We start from the raw sequence: 16503 nt of genomic DNA on the forward strand, positions 1-16503 counted from the left end.
AGACTATTGAACTCTTGCAGTCCAAGGGCTGTGTGTTAGGGAGAGGTGAGTGGGGGGGAAGAGGGAGTTAAGATCGTACCTTGAGCTGCTAGAATAGATGTCTCTCAAGGTAGGGAATATTGGCAGTTATAGAGTGGATAAATTAGGAGTAGCTCTCAACATAGAAAATCAATCTTGTATTTCTCTGTCACATTTGTTGTCATCTTTACAACTGACAAGGTTTAAGAGCCAGTCCAAAGAGCTGAACGTACGCTTGGGGTATCCCACAACATGGCTACAATCTCATGAATCACACTGGAAGTCTAGAGCTGGGCTTTTCCCAAGTTCAGGTTTATCACAGTGCCCCACCTAAAGTAGATGTTTCATAATAGTAGGACCAGGCATGTGGCAGAATCCCAAGCCTTGAGGTGGTACCATGGAAAGAGCACTGGAAGGGGAGTCAGAACTCCTGGGTTTCCCTCCCTAGTTCGTGTTGTGACCTCTGGCAATTCATTCAACCTTCCTAGGCCCATTTACTGATCCCTAGAACCAGAGAGCTGAAGGACTCTCTAAGGTTCCCTGAAGTTCCAGTGTCCATGATCTTGTGGCCAAGCCTGCAAAAAAAAAGGGACGAGGGTGTTTTAATAACCGTGGTGTTGGGCCAACAGGTGAGCCTAAACTTCAAGCCTGAGGGATTTCTGCAGACCTTCCTCTCCAGGAGCAGCTTCTGTGTAGCTCTCTTGGGGATCATGGCCCAGGCCTGTCTTGCTCCCCAGACTGCCTCAGTCATCACCCCCAGTCATTTGGCTGGTGCACACGTGTCCTGGTCCTTATTTATCCTGCCCTTGGCCCTTTGCACCTTTTACTGCTTATTTGAGCAGCAAATCTCCACCTGTACTAGCTGTCTGTCCCACCAGCCTGGGAAGCAGACTGACTTCCCTCTCATACGGAAAAGGTGAAATCACCCACTATCATGGGTGATGCTTAAGAAGGTAGCCTGTAGGGCATCTGGGTGGCTCAGTTGGTTGCGCGCTCTTGATTTTGGCTCAGGTCATGATCCCAGGGTCTCAGGATCCAGCCCCAAGTCGCACTCTGTGCTGCGTGTAGAGGCTGCATGAGATTCTCTTTCCCTCTCCCTCTGCCCCTCCCCCATGCTCGTGCATGCATGTGTTCACTCTCTAAAATTAAAAAGAAGAAGAAGGTGGCCTGAGAAGTCAGCTTAGGTGTGAATATCTGCTCTGCCATAAAAATCCCCACCCTGGTATCTGTCAGTCTCAGTTTCCTCTTTTGGAAAGTTGTGATAACAATTTAAAACACACACACACACACACACACACACACACACACACACCATGTAAAGTACTTAGCACAGTGTCTGGCTTCTGGTAAACACTCAATAAACAAATGTTCTGATCACCGATTCTGATGTGTGTGGGTTTTTGCTCATACCAAACAATTCTCTGACACCAGTTGAGCGTCCGACAGTTCGACTCAATTCTGATACTACCTGGAGACAGCATCAGATCCCACAGGGAAAGGTCTCAGTCCCCCAAGACTGAGATGTCCATTGAAGGTCCAGGTTGTCACCTGTGCTTCTTACCCCCTGGCTATAAATCAGAGGTTCCCAAGAGTCCTTCCTTGGGTTTGATTAATTTGCTAGAATACCTCACAGAACTCATAGCATTTTATTTACGAGATTACTGGTTTATTATGAAAGGATATAATTCAGGGACAGCCAGGCGGAAGAGATACATAGGGTAGGGTGTAGGGAGGGGCTCAGGGCTTCCATGCCCTCCCCAGACACACCCCTTTCCCCAGGTCTCCACATGGTCACCAGCCCAGAAGCTCTCCAGACCCCTCCTTTTGGCTTTTTATGGAGACTTAATTACTTAGGCATGATCGATTAAATCCTTGAACTCAATCTTCAGCCCCTCAGCCCTCCCTGGAGGGTGGGTAGGACTGAAAGTTCCAGGGCTCTCGTCACATGGTTGGTTCCCCTGGCAACCAGCTCCCATCCTTTGGTTATCTAGAGGCTTTCCAAAAGTCACCTCATTAACATAACAAAAGATATCATGATCTCTCTCATCACTTAGGAAATTCCGAGGGTTTTAGGAGCTCTGTGCCAAAGACAGTGTATGAAGACCAAAATATATATTACTTATCACAATATCACAGTTAGTTGTTACATTGATGTTATTTGTGGTAAATCCTTCTGACACTTTTCCTCCAATCAGAAGCTTTCTCTGCCAATCTGCTTTAATGATAATTGTGGGTTTTTTGTTTTTGTTTTTGAGGGGCTAGAAATATGACGTTTAATCACATCCCTCCATGAATTCTGAAACCTTTCAGAAATAGACCGGAGGTCAGATAAAAATTTTAAAAACTTCAGCCTCATTGCTGGTAAAGCTGGGTTAAGGAAAGACAAGGGGACCTCAAAAAACCCCTCTTCAAATATTTCCCCCAACTTTGGGCCGGGAGTTGCTCTGGGGGGAGTCCAGTAGGCAAGGGCAAAGATACTGCACGAGTTAGAGAGGTCAAGGTCGAGGTGCATGCCATTTTTGACACATGAGCTCTGCTGGGTGCAGAAAAGCAGCTCCCTGGGGTTTGAAGCCTGCTAATCTGATGATAGATTCTTCTTTCCGAGTGGGAGAGGCTGACTCTAGGGGCAGAATGGAATGGGCAAAAGGTTCCTTCCTTCCTTTCCTCAGCAAGGGTGCAAATTCCTAATTCCTGAGGTAAGATGAGAAGCCAGGGACAGGGAGAGTGTGGTCCCCACTCTGACCTCCTAGTAAGAATTTCCTCGTTTCTGGGGGTGGCTGGGTGGTTCAGTCGGTTGAACATTCCACTCTTAATTTCAACTCAGGTCATGATCCCAGGGTGGTGGGATTGAGTCCTACATCGAGCTCTGCGCTGAGCATGGAACCTTCTTAAGATTCTCTCTCTTTCTCTCTGCTCCTCTCTCCAGCTCATGCTCTCCCTCTCTCTTTCTCTTTCTTTCTCTAAAAAAATAAAAATAAAAATAACGGGGTGCCTGTGTGGCTTACTCGGTTGAGCAGCTGACTTTGGCTCGGGTCATGATCTCATGGTTTGTGAGTCTGAGCTCTGCATCAGGCTCTCTGCTGTCAGCACAGAGCCTGCTTCGGACCCTTTGTCCCCTTCTCTCTGCCCCTCCCCAACTCTCGTGTGCACACTCTCTCTCTCTCTCAAAAATAAAGAACTTAAAAAAAAATTCCCTTGTTTCTGCACCCCACAGCTACTGCATTGATGTGAAGCCACGAGAAACCCTTATGAACTGACTCTTACACAAGCTTTCCAGAAGTTATTTCAAAAAGTCCTATATGTCTTCCCATAACACATTCTGTTTTAATATCGCCTTTTATTATGAAAGAAACATGTTTATTGTGAAAAATTAGAACATGAAAGAAATATATACCAGGTGATGGTCCCCTGCAGTCTGTAATCAATGTCCCTTGTCTCTCCTCCAGCCAAAAGTCCATTAACAAGTTTTGTGTCCACAGAACATTTTTAAACAGTTAGTATAAACGAGATTTACTGACCAAGGGTTCTGCTGATTAGTCGTGCCCTCTTGCTAAGTCAGTGAGAAACTGCTAAGTCAGTGCTCTAAGTCAGTGCTCACTGCTAAGTCAGTGAGAAACAAGCCGTTTCCAGGTGCTCTGGGCCATCCGTCCGGGTTGGGCACTGCATACCTGCTTAGTTTTGTTCTCCCAGCAAGTCCCAGTATCTGTGCACCTCTACCCGTTTCCTTCCTGTCATGTCAGGAATGTTTGCCTTAGGCTGGCTTTCTGCATCTCCGGGTTACCGACTCATTTCTAACACACAGATACTTCTGGGGCATCCTTTTTCATAGCTGAAGACGGCCTTTAAGCTATGACCATGACTCTATATCAGCTTACCATGAAAATTTGGTAGAAGCTCCAAGAGTCAAGGGTTCCATCACTGTAGTAGACAGTCTTTCTCTGTCCCTAACCACCCCAGCCCTGTTCATTCTGCCCCTGCTCCACTGCCTGAAGGGGTTTGGAATCCTCCTGCTGTTCCCTGCCCCTGCCTTTCCCTCCCCTCCCACCTCCGCCATGTCCCTCGGGCTGGATGTAGACCCTTGAAAATGGCAGCCTCCTTACCCAAGCCCCATTGGTCTCCCATTTGGGTCTCTTGTGCCCAGCCTCCCCCTCCGTTCCTTTTTCTCCCTTCCCTGTCTCCATGGCAGAGATTGGGCTCTACCCCCATGCCCCAGCCTCCTGACCTTGGCTAGTTGTTTTCCCAGGGCCCAGCCCTAGTTTCTGGGTCTTTCCCACATCAGCCCCACTAAGTGGCCTGAATGTCTCCCTGATGCAAACAACGTCAACCCTATGAGTGTTAAATTATGCCCTGCCTGCCTCCCCACTCAGATCAGCTTCTAGCACATTGACACAAGGCTAGGAAGGCCTAGATCTGTCCCCATGACTCTCAGCCCTGGACCTTGCCCTCTGTCCCCTCCTGGCCACAGAGCTCTGGACTAGAGGCTGTCCCACAGTGGACAGCCCACCTTTACCTCCTGGCTTTCCCTCGCCTTGGCTGTCATTGGCCCTGGCTTTCCCCTGTCTCCCGGAAGGAGTCCCTCATATACTGTGCAATTGAGGCCGTGCCATTGGTGACATGTTCAGCTGTCACTGCTATTTCCCATGAGATGTTAACTGTCACTCAAATATTGAGCAGTCCTGCTAGTTTGCAGCCCTATTTGGCAATTTATTTATTGTTACTAATACTCTGTCAAAAAATATTGATGTCTCTTTAAATCTGTGATTTAAACAGGCTTTCTCTAGGGAGCCTCTTGTTTTGGGGGGGGGGGCACATCTTCTCCCTAAGGGACACAACCCTAATTTTATCTTGAAATTGAATAAGAAAATAAGATGCATGTCTTAGGAACTCATTTCACAGGCAACACATGACAGGAACCAAGGCAAATGAGGACATCATGTCAGTCATTGTGTGTGTGGTTGCAGTGTCCCCTTCAGTCACTCCCAGTTTTACCTGCAGAGAAGTTCTTGACTGAGAACCATTTCTGCCTTTTGTTTCAGGGCTCGGTGTTCTTGGTTCACAGCAGACTCATTTATATCACCTAAGACTTCTCGAGCACTGATCACATGCCAGCCACTGTTAAATCCTTAGATAGCCTTAAAAGGCAAGTGCTATTATTCTGCCCATTTTACAGGTGGGAGAATTGAGGCAGAGAGAGGTTAATGAAATTGCACCAGGCCACACATCCAGTAAGTGGCAGAATTGGGATTAGAACCCAGGCCTCCTGGTGCCAGACTTTGCGTGCCTGCTGCTAGCCTGGGCTGCCTCCCAGACACTGGGATCCTGTACCTCTTCTGTGAACCATCCACTCTTGGTCTCAGGGCCTTGGGAGAGTCCTGGCTCACTCTCGCGCTGCAGGAAATTGCATGTGTCAGGACTGGACACACAACTTCTTTGCTACCCACCTGCCATGTGGGATTGTTTTTTCTTCTGGCATCCATTTCCTTCACCTCGAAGGATGAATTGAACAGCCGAGTCGATTCTGTGAAAATGCGGCATCTGATTTGTCCTCAGATGAACTTGTAGCGAAAACCAGCATCCCGCCAGTCCACTTGGCGGCCGCACGCTGTTTCCAGGAGTGGTCAAGGACCATCGGTGGCTGTTTTCTCCATCTTGTGCTCGGTCTGCCTCGTGGCTGTTGGAGGTTCTGGGTCCGGGCAGCCGTCTCAACAGCGTATCTCCTCACCTGGCATCTAGTGACATCCTGCCCTTCTCCTTCAGGCACCGGGAACTGCTTGTCCATTGCCTACAGCTTGTGTCCTTATTTCTCAGTGTGGTGGTGCCCGGGGACGATGTATTATGACAAGGGAAAGTGAGATGGTAGATCAGGAGGCTGGGATGAGAACGTCTTGCATTCTGGCAAATGCCCTGGCTGCTTGTGTCGTGGGTTGTACCTTGGGCGGTCAGGGAAGATGGCTATTAGTGATTTGGGGCTCCCTTGCGTTTGCAAGCTTGGCCCGGGGGGCCACAGCAGGGTGTGGGAATGGGGGTGGGGGAGGTGCTGGGAATTAGGAGAACAGAGTTCTAGCACTAGCCTGGGTTTCTTACCTGGATAACAAGAGGCTCCACTCAGACATTCTCTTGGCCTGTCTAGCTCTGGGATCCGAGGGTCACACATAACGGAGGGTCAGTGGTATGCTGGGGAGGCCAGGAAGGCCCCCATTTCCTGACCCTTTTGCTAAAGCTAGACACTGCTCAGAGGCAAGGGGAGAGAGGTACAGGTGGATGATTGAAGTCAGAATTCATGTTTCAGGCGGCCGGCCTTGGCATTCATTGACAGAGCTCCTGATTAAATGCAGCCACGCGAATGACATTTCTGCACTCCCCTCCTGCCGAGTTCCGCTCCCGGGATATCTGCTCCCCAACTTGCGAGGGCCTTCTCAGTCACTTCTTTCTCTAACCACAAGTGTGGTGATTCGGTCATGGCTCAAAGGATGGAGGGGAAGGGTCCTGATGGGTGACGCGGGTGACAGGGTCCCCCGCCTAGCACATAGGAATTTAATTAAAAGTCACTCATTGAATTGGAAGTGGCACATGAGTGCATCCCCAGAAACAGCCGAGAGGGACTGGGGTAGAGGGAACCTCTCGGCTTCCTGTTTAGGAAGAATAGTAACTACAGAGTTGGTGGGGGCTTCACCAGGCCCTCCAATGTGAACCCCAGTGATTTGGGACAGTGCATGGACCCGAGTCCCCCCAGACACCAGTATCTATCCCTTCCCATTTCTCCTCTTCTGCCCAGCCCCCCCCCATCCCCCAACTCCCCTCCCGTGATCAGGCCACTGTCAGGCTCCCTGCCCATGATGGATTTTTCAGGCTTCGTTTAGTGACATAACCATCCCAGTAAAACATACAAATGGCCCAACCGTGGATCCTAATGTGCAGTAAACGGTTTTTCACCTCATATCATTTTTTATGGGAAGAAATAGGCTTTGTGCTTCCCCTACAGCGCCCCCCCCCCCCTTGCAGGTGGATGCGGCCGGGGGAGGCACTGCCTCCCCTCCATCTGGCGGGCTGCCCACTCCCCTCCGAGCACCACTCGCTCACAGGGGCAGGGGGCAGTTCAGCTTTGATTAACTGTCCCGTGCGATATTCATTTCTGACAAGAGGCTCACTCACTCTGCTGTCCCTACAGGAAAAGGGGGCGTGGGGGTGGCGGGGGTGGACCGAGGGTCCAAGGTTCCTGGTTGGATTCAGTTCTTTGTCTGTTCTGGTCGCGTTCAGAAGGCACCACCTTCTGCTGTAATCCTTTCTTCCTGCACCATTCGTCCCTGGCTCCGTGCCCTCTGCCCTTTCCTTGGTCTTCCCTGTGTTCTCTCACCCATCAAATGGGGGCCTCAGTGACTCTCTCTCTCTGCCGCATGGCGACACTGAAGAGGGTCTCTGATATGTCCAGTTAAGGAGAAGAAATAACCTCTGAACTGTTGAGGGGACCCTCCTAACCCCAGAAGGGAGGGTTCCGTGTTGCTGAACTCAGCATCTTCCAAGGCGAGCTCAACCGCTCCACCCTGGCCAGGTCGGTTAACTTACATCTCTGGGCTGACTACTCCTCAACACCTCAAAACAGTTCTCCTTCTGCCCCTGGGCCTGGTCCTGCCCAGGCTCCACCAATGGCTTCATTTCCTCCCCTCCATCCTGAACCGGGGCATCTTCTGAGACTCCAGCTTGAGCCATCTGCTGTTTTCTGTGAGCCTTCACCGTGGACACTTCTAGAAGCACATCCAAGGTACAAGTGGTTTGGGGGAGGGCAGGCTGTCTGCTGAAAACGGGTTGGGTGATGACTCAAAGTCCCATCCACAGCTGTGGAATCGCCCTGCTCTCTCAGGCAGCAAATCCTTTGCCTCTCCTCCTGCCTGCCTTCCTGCCAGCTGCCTTCCGCGTGCCCAGGAAGGCATGGGGTGCAGGCCCATGATGCTACGGCAACTTGCTTTCTCTTCTTGCCACTACTGCTGGCTCTGTCTCTGTGGCCAAAAGGCAGCTGGTCCCTGCCGCTGCACTACAGGCGTTGCTGGGGGAACGCGTCTCTGCTTGTGCATCTTCCAGTCCGTGGATGAAGCCACCTCCACAGGGTCCTGGATTTCTTTGTGCCCTTTTGGTGGGGGCTCACTGCCCACCTCTGCACCTGGCCAGCAGTGGGGCAGGCCTTGGAAAGGAGGACAAAGGGCAAGAGAGCTCAGTTGAGGCTTCCAGCCACCTTGGACACTGAGATGGGTCCATCCTGGAGCAGACATTTCCAGGTGCATCACGACCAGCCGGCAAGCGCTGGGGGAGTGTGGCCAGGACGGAGGCACTGCAAGAAGTGCTCGGGGACCGTGAAGTTTGGCCTGTGGACGAGATGGTGGCTGTTGACAAGATCAGAAAGTTTTTCATTTGGAAAAGTGGCTAGCCAGCCGCAAGTTGTTCCCCAGGGCAAGACAGGGCAGATACAGCTCAGGGTCAGAAGGCAGTTTCCTCCCAGCGTTTGACCCTCCCCACGGTGGTACAGTTGGCTTCATTCCTTCTGCTGAGACAGATCACTTGGTGGCCTGACACCGGTTGTCAGCGAGGTTGAAGGATTCTTGCCTTGGGACAGTAGCTCAGCAAGGCAACACATTAGATTCTTTCAGGAGCCTTGGGTTCTAACCAATTATCCTCCAAAGAGAAAATTGGAACCCCCAACCACAGACACAAGGAGTTGAGATAACCTCTAGAAGGTGAGACTCCTCAAATCTGCACTGCCTCCAGGCCCATGACCTCTGGGACCCCAGAAAACCAAAGCTAGGTGCACTATTTCCTTGGAGACTCAGTCACCTACTGGCTGCTCTTCAGGGGACAATCCAATTGGAGACGTGGAGTCTAAACACAAGAATGAAGATACAGAGGCTCTTTGAGGGGCTTCCTGAAGTTTGGAAGTTAAGGTGAGTACCCCCCGCCTCCTCACTCCTTGCAACACCCCCGCTCTTCCTGCCTCTGCAGGAAGGCCCGGCCTCCCTCTCCACCTGCCCCACAGAGGCCAGGGCCAAAATGTCCATGGGGTACCAAGGGGGTGGAGGGCCACTAACCCCCTGATTTAGGAGACAGAAAGCACGGCAGTGAAAACAAATCTATTTAGAAGCCTCCAGCAGATTTTAGACACCTTGATTAATCATAACTTGCTACACATTATTTCCCTATAAACAAACTACAATGTTACTCATATAAACAGCTTTATCTTGACAGCTGCAAAATGTCAGGATTTAATGTAGAATGAGCAGAGATACACCATATGTTACCACTCCAGGCCTGGAACACACTAATTCACAGCATATTGCCTCATACCGAAGAGGTGATTACAAAAGAGGGGCTAGGTTTTTGCCTTGCCGTGACTCTACACGCTGTCTCCAAGTCCCCAGTGCCTTCTCTTTGGCTGAGCCGGAATGGCTGAGATGCGTTTCGGAGGAAGATTCTCGGGCTTGCCAGCCGTGAGCAAGATGGCAACCCGGAAAGTGTGGATGTGGTTGCGTTGTGTTTTTAAGATTGGCCTCAAATAAATACAGGTGTCCCACACTGGGAAACCCACAGTTCCGTACAATAAGAAGGGGGGGGCTAGTCAATACGCTGCTGGCATCCTGCTGAGGAAGGTTGCTGCTGCCTTTGCGGGAATTGAAAAGCCTACGAAAGATAGCAAACAAATAGAACCCCCTACAGGAACAAACAATTAAGAAACAAGTTAAATGCAAGAGGAAACCGAACTTACTGTTCATGAAAATAAAATGTATAAAGGGACTCTTTACCAAGGGGTAGTTTTATCCCAAAGAGAGAGAAACAGGGAATTTTCCCCAAGAGGCTGCACTCTGCTAGAAAACCCACAGGGCATATTTTCATGGAGAGAATGGTTTTGTATTTGGTCTCTTTGCTTTCTTTCTCTCCCCTCCTGTACCTCGCTTCTACCCCAGTGTGGCATGAATCATACACAGAGAGCACCCAGTCTGGCCCACTGCTTCTTTTTATAAATACAGCTTTACTGGAACCCAGCCACGCCCATTCGTATATATACTGTCTGTCTCCTCTTGTGCCATAGCAGCAGCATTGAGTAGATGCAACAGAGACCATATGGCCCACAAGGCGGAAAATATTTACTCTCTGGCCCTCTCCAGAGAACGTTTGCTGACCCTCTGCTCTAAACCGTACATGTGTTTATGTCACTCTGCAGCCTAAACACTTAAGGCATGCTCTCAATTAATTTTTGGCCACCCAAGAGTCAATCCCCTCCTTTTGACTCTAGAACCCTGATCGTCTTTGGGGGAAAGTACCACTCACAGCACCTGGTGTTTAGTGGGACCGCCAACCAAGGGGCGGGCATGTGGCCACAGGTTGGCAGTGGACTTTCTCCCTGGGACTGTGACTTGCCAGTGGAGTGGGGGTGTGGCTGATTTGTCCTGTTGGTAGCTCCCTAAACCTCTGGAGTCCCAGAGATGCCCTGGATTGAATCTGTCTCCTAGACTCCTGGTTGGGCTTCAGGTAAGTGAGCCACCTTTATCCTTCCACATGGGTTTTCTTTCTTTAAAAAAAAAATTTTGTTTAATGTTTGTATATCTTTGAGAATGAGAGAAAGAGAGAGAGAAAGAGAGAGATAGACAGAGCTCAAGTGGGGCAGAGAGAGAGGGAGACACGTAATCTGAAGCAGGCTTCAGGCTCCGAGCTGTCAGCATAGAGCCCAACGCAGGGCTCGAACTAATGAACTGTGAGATCGTGACCTGAGCCGAAGTCGGACGCTTAACCGACTGAGCCCCCCCCAGGCGCCCCCAACGTGGGTTTTCTTACTTAAGTGAGAGCTGGTTTCTGTTACATATGACCTGAATGGATGCCAACGGCCACCCAATGGCCCCTTGCCATCTGTAGGTCAGGTCTAGGGTGAGATGGACTATAGGGACCCCCCCTGACCTGGTCCTGGCTCACCTTGAGAGCCTACCCACCCTCCACTTCCCTCTTAAGTTCCGATGTTCATACTCTGTGGATGTGCCCCACACTCCAGCTACTCTGTTATGATTACCAGTTCACAGAGGTGTCTTTCTCCACCCTGCTGTGAGCTCCTTGGTGGGCAGAGAATGGTCTCATTTATCTGTCTCCCCACAAGCATAACCAGATTATTGGATGTTAGAAGAATGAACCCCTATTTTCACCATTGGTGCTGTATTTGGCTATTAAGTTATAATCTTGATCTTATGCCGAGAGTTCCCCAACCCAACTCAGCACCAAGTAGCTCTTTCTGCTCTCACGCTGACTTTATTCCCTGGTCCCATTACTGGCCTCCTAGTACTGATCCATTCAAGCCCTGAACTTGTACCTTACTCCTGGGATGGACCTTCCCGTTTCTCCACCCCCGGGTGTATTTCTCTGCTCTCAGTCGCTGAAGTCCTGTCTTGCTCTTCTTTGTGCTGCTGTGGCTGACAGTTCTGCATCAGGTCCTTGGAGCTCATGGCTGGAGCTTTGTTGTCTGAGACCAGACAGGATGACCTCCATCCCCTGAAGCCTTGAGGGAGGCATGGATCTTCCAGATGCTTCCCGCCCTGCTGGATTGCCTTTCCTGGCCTTCACGCCTACATCTGGATCCTGATAATCCTGGTCTGGCTCATTTGTTGCTGACCTCTTGCCAGGCACCCTCTGACAGGGGGGGTGGGACTGCCTCAGTGGCACAGATAGCCGGGGAAGAGTATGTGCTAAACACCTCCATGGTATTTTTGCGGAAAAGGGAGTCTTTAATTCTTTCCCCTTGCAAAGACTAAAATAGTCCTTGGGGAGCACGGAGAGCTCATGGCTGGCAGGCTTTAGCAGGACAGTTGATGTTCAAACCCCAGGCTTCTGGCACAGCTCCTTTCTCCTGGGCCAGAGGCATGGGACCATCTTGGAATCTGGAACTCTTAGTGTCCCAGGTCCACCTAGAAGAGATAAGCATTGTGATGCTTTGCAGGCTTCTTGGGGAGGGAGATAAAGCACTTTCTGACATACTTCTTCCTTGCTGTCTTTCATGGTGGGCCACTTTCATGGTGGGCCAGAACTTTCTGAGTGCAAGATCCTGTCTGGATGTCAGAATCTTAAACTTTAATTCTAGTAATTCTCCCTCTCTAGTGTTCTTATGCCAAAAGGGCTCCGGGGATGTGCAAAACATCCTATATCCCAATCCTGCTGCCTGGGGTCAGGAAGGGTACTTGGTTTCTCTCCAGTTGGTGTAGTCATCCAAAGAAGCAGATTGTCCCACATCCAGCCCTGCAAGTCCAAACACAGGAACCCAATTATGCCCAAAGAAGGCATAATTCGCAAGAGGAAGGCTCCTTCTGGGCTTCTGAGCTCACTTCTGAAGGTAATTGGCAGATGCTGGTCCCTGCTACCAGGAACTCCTCTGGGAACCATGAGGTAAAAGACAAATCTGGTGGGTGAGAAGTGAATTTGGTGTATAGGATGAATAAACATTCTGAAGTGTCCAGGCAGGCTGGCTGTGTCACACGGGCTGCTTGTTTCCACAAACTTCAGAATGTCCCTCAAGTGCTGGAATTTCTGGCTTACAAACTGTATCTCAAAGGCTGTCTTTCACACTCAGAATGCATGAAATTTTGCCTGACCACAAGCTATGTACTTGACTTGTTGGAGTCTGGTCCTGGTGCCTGGAAAGACAGCAAAGGGCAGCTGGGCATCAGTTTTCTGCCTTCTCCTTCTCTGGCCCCAGCTGGCCCAGGACCAGGGCCAGCTCACTTGCCTTGTGAGGCCGCCATGATGGGATTAGAAAATGGAGCTGATGACTTACATGCTGGCTCCAGTTTAGCTCTTGGTTCCCAGCTCTGAGCTCCTGGCAGAACCGATGCATAGATTCCCTTCTCTGTCACTGACCTTTTCTCCTGTTTTAAGGACTTGTGTCTAGAGCTCAAAAGAGTCTGGACACCCAAAATAGAAATGTCTAAAGGAGCAAAGAGCAGCATTCGATCATTACCAAGCAAAGTGGCTTCCCTTTCATGATGCTCTAACACATAGATCTGGATTTCGAGAGAGTAATTCCATCATTAACATCAGTACCCAGCAAGCAGATTAATGTGGGTTTCTCCACACTTGTAGTGCGTGTATGTATATGTGTGTGCGTGTGTGTGTGTGTGTGTGTGTGTGTGTGTGTGTAGAGGGAAGAAAATGAGTTTCAAAACAGAATATTCTGGGATTCTGATTACTTGTTGGCAAGTGCTAATTTGAACATTCTCTGCTTTGAGTTCATATACAATTGATTGCAGTCTAAATCAGTGCTGTGGGGGAAAAGCGAAACTAGGCAATAGATGGGAGTTTTGCATTTGCTTTAAAGGCTTTTATGGATCCCAGTCACCTCATGGTTAGCAGTGCTGATGGAGGTGAGCAATAGCACGGGTAATCCAAAGCCAGTGGATAATCTTTAAATCATTACCACCTGGTTTTGAAATGTACCATTTGATCATTCGTCGGAGCTGATTTGCCTTCCTAATCATGCTCTTCTTGGACTAATGTTAAAACCAACATTTCTTTCCAATGAAAAATAAAACCAGTTCTCAATACAGCACTGAATCCACTGCGTGTGATGCAAATACCTGGGGAGAAAACGCACAGGAGGGAAAAAGGGCTAAAAGACAAAAGAAGAAGGTGGTGGAGGAGGAGCCTCGTCTTTGCCTCTGATTGATTTTTCTTGCCACAACTAGTGAGGGAATGCAAAGTGGAGTCAGTTCTCAGAACCTAAGCCCACTGCACATTTTCTGCTCAGGGGAGAGATCTGCTTTCCCCTATATAACTTCAGAGCCCCTGATTCCAGCTTGATGCAGCATCGTGGGGAAGGGTGATGGTCTCACCTGTTTGCCCAGTTCAGATGAGCAATAATTGTACATGGTATGAAACCCAACATATGCGGTATGGTGGCAGCTGAGTCTCCCTCCCACTACATTCCCACCCCTTCTCTCCAGAGGTGGCCTGTCTCCCCTGCAGTGCTTACCGCCTAACGTGCCTCAGGTGTCTCTTCTTGACTCACCTGCTCAGAAACGGCTCTCCTCGAAGTCACTTGAGCTTTGGTGCTGCTGCTTATTCCCTTGGCATCTCAACAACAGCTTTGAGGAAATCTATCCTCCTGGGTCTTCGATGCCAGAGAAAAGTCATGTTCTTCCTGTGCTTCGAGCATCCCCAGACACTGCTCACCGCTCCCAAGCCATCCACATCTCCGTTCTCTCCCTTCTGGATGTTTTCCAGGTCATACTAAAGGACTCCAGAGGCCCTTTCCTGGTCATGTTGCCTCTGGTCTCTCGGTGGGGTAGCATCTGACAGTCTTATCTCGATCTTCTTGTCGAAGCCCACTTAGTCTTGGACTCCAGCTTCCCTGCCATAGCGATGATCTTCTCACTCTCCTGTGTCTGCTGAATTGTCCTCCTTCCTCCGTGCATGGTCCAATCATTTCCTCTTCCCTCCCTCTCTCCACCCTTCACTCTAATCACTGTTACAAAGGTGACTTTCAAATCTGTGACTCTGCACCTGACCCTTTCACTCAACTCCAGACTTGATTTCCGTGTCTCTGCTGGACAGTTCCATCATGATGGAATCATAACCATGGCTGTGATCCAAGCTCCCCTTCTCTAACCTTTAGTGTTTTTGAAAATAGTTCCAGCATTAACTCTTTCAGACATTTCCCTCATCCCCCAGACTGGTCAATTCTCTTGACATTCTTTTTTGCCATAACCATCCTTTTATTTTGATTCATACAACCACCGTTTCATGTCCAAACCTTTCTGGCTCACCACCTGAATGATGTTCAGTAAACTTTTAACTGATTCTCCTTCAGCTTTCTTTCTCTCCAATCTACTTGACATACCATCTTTAGGATAAATAACATCCCCAAATATGACTTTATCATGTCATTCTCCCAAATAGAGGTTTTTTTAAGCCTATATAAGCTGTTGTAAAGCAGACACGATTCTGTAGATTCATACTTATCTTCTTTCCCCATGGTTTCAACTACCAAAAGGAAATACTAGTATGTACTTTTCTTGAAAATTATATTGCTGAAAGAAAACAACTTTTCAGCCTGACTTCCAAGTCCATCTTAAATGGTCCCCAATTTTACCTTTTCCATTTTATCTGCTCTGTTCTGTTTTGTTCGGGAGGCATTATGGTGCAGTGACGGAGTCAAAGGGCTCTGGACTCATTCAGCCTAAGTTTGTACTTCAGATGCTCCAGATATCTACTGTGTCGCTTCAGAGAAGTTTTTTAAAATGCTTCTAAGCTTTGGGGCACCCGGGTGGCTCAGTCGGTTAAGTGTCCAACTTCAGCTCAGGTCACGATCTCATGGCACGTGGGTTTGAGCCCCGCATCGGACTCTGGGCTGACAGCTCAGAGCCTGGAGCCTGCTTCGGATTCTGTGCCTTCCTCTCTCTCTGCCCCTCCCCTGCTCACACTCTGCCTCTCTCACTCTCAAAAATGAATAAATGTTAAAAAAAAAAAATGCTTCTAAGCTTTAACTTGCACACCTTTCATTAAATATGGTAACAGTGCATCTCTATTATAAATCGTTTTGTGGATCACTTAATCCATGTAAAATGTTTAGCAATTGCCTGGTGTCAAATAAGTGTGTCAAATAAGCATTCATTCTTATCTCCCAAGTGTGAGCCCCGTGCTTAAGACAGACTGAAACCCACTACCTCTTGAATAACGCCTTGTGCATTTCCTTCTCTTTGGCTTTGTTCATGGTTCTTGATCCATCTAAAAAACCTATCCTTTATTTATTTATTTATTTAACATTTATTCATTTTTTGAGAGACAGAGGGTGAGAGGGGAAGGGGCAGAAAGCGAGGGAGATACAGAATCCGAGGCAGGCTCCAGGCTCTGAGTTGTCAGCAGAGTCCGATGTGGGGCTCAGACCCATGAATCATGAGATCATGACCCGAGCCGAAGTTGGACACTTAACCAACTGAGCCACCCGGGTGCCCCAAATCCTATCCATTCTTTTATTTTTTATTAAAAAAAAATTTTTTTTTAAAAGATTTTTTTTTTCGACGTTTATTTATTTTTGGGACGGAGAGAGACAGAGCATGAACGGGGGAGGGGCAGAGAGAGAGGGAGACACAGAATCGGAAACAGGCTCCAGGCTCTGAGCCATCAGCCCAGAGCCCGACGTGGGGCTCAAACTCCCGGACCGCGAGATCGTGACCTGGCTGAAGTCGGACGCTTAACCGACTGCGCCACCCAGGCGCCCCTAAAAAAAATTTTTAATGTTTATTTGTTTTTGAGAGAGAGAGAGAGAGAGAGAGCTAGGGAGGGGCAGAGAGTGAGGGAGACAGAATCTAAAGAGGCTCCAGGCTGTGAGCTGTCAGCACAGAGCCCAACGTGGGGCTCAAACTCATGAACTGTGAGATCATGACCTAAGCTAAAGTCAGATGCTTAACCGACTGAGCCACCCAGGTGCCCTTATCCATTTTTGAAAGTCCAACCTGTATTCACATTTTC

The 16503-nt window shown here is 49.1% G+C and overlaps 1 long non-coding RNA gene across 1 annotated transcript; it reads right to left on the reverse strand.

Moving 5' to 3' along the window:
- Positions 1–309: 309 nt before the first annotated feature.
- On the reverse strand, positions 310–11998 carry LOC123606888. Its single transcript, XR_006716548.1, has 2 exons — positions 11357–11998; positions 310–593 (listed from the first exon to the last, which is right to left on the reverse strand). It is a non-coding gene; the product is annotated as an uncharacterized LOC123606888 (long non-coding RNA).
- Between the last annotated feature and the right edge of the window lie 4505 nt (positions 11999–16503).

Source organism: Leopardus geoffroyi, chromosome A2 (genome assembly GCF_018350155.1).
Source record: "Leopardus geoffroyi isolate Oge1 chromosome A2, O.geoffroyi_Oge1_pat1.0, whole genome shotgun sequence".
In the NCBI taxonomy this organism is placed as follows: domain Eukaryota; kingdom Metazoa; phylum Chordata; class Mammalia; order Carnivora; family Felidae; genus Leopardus; species Leopardus geoffroyi.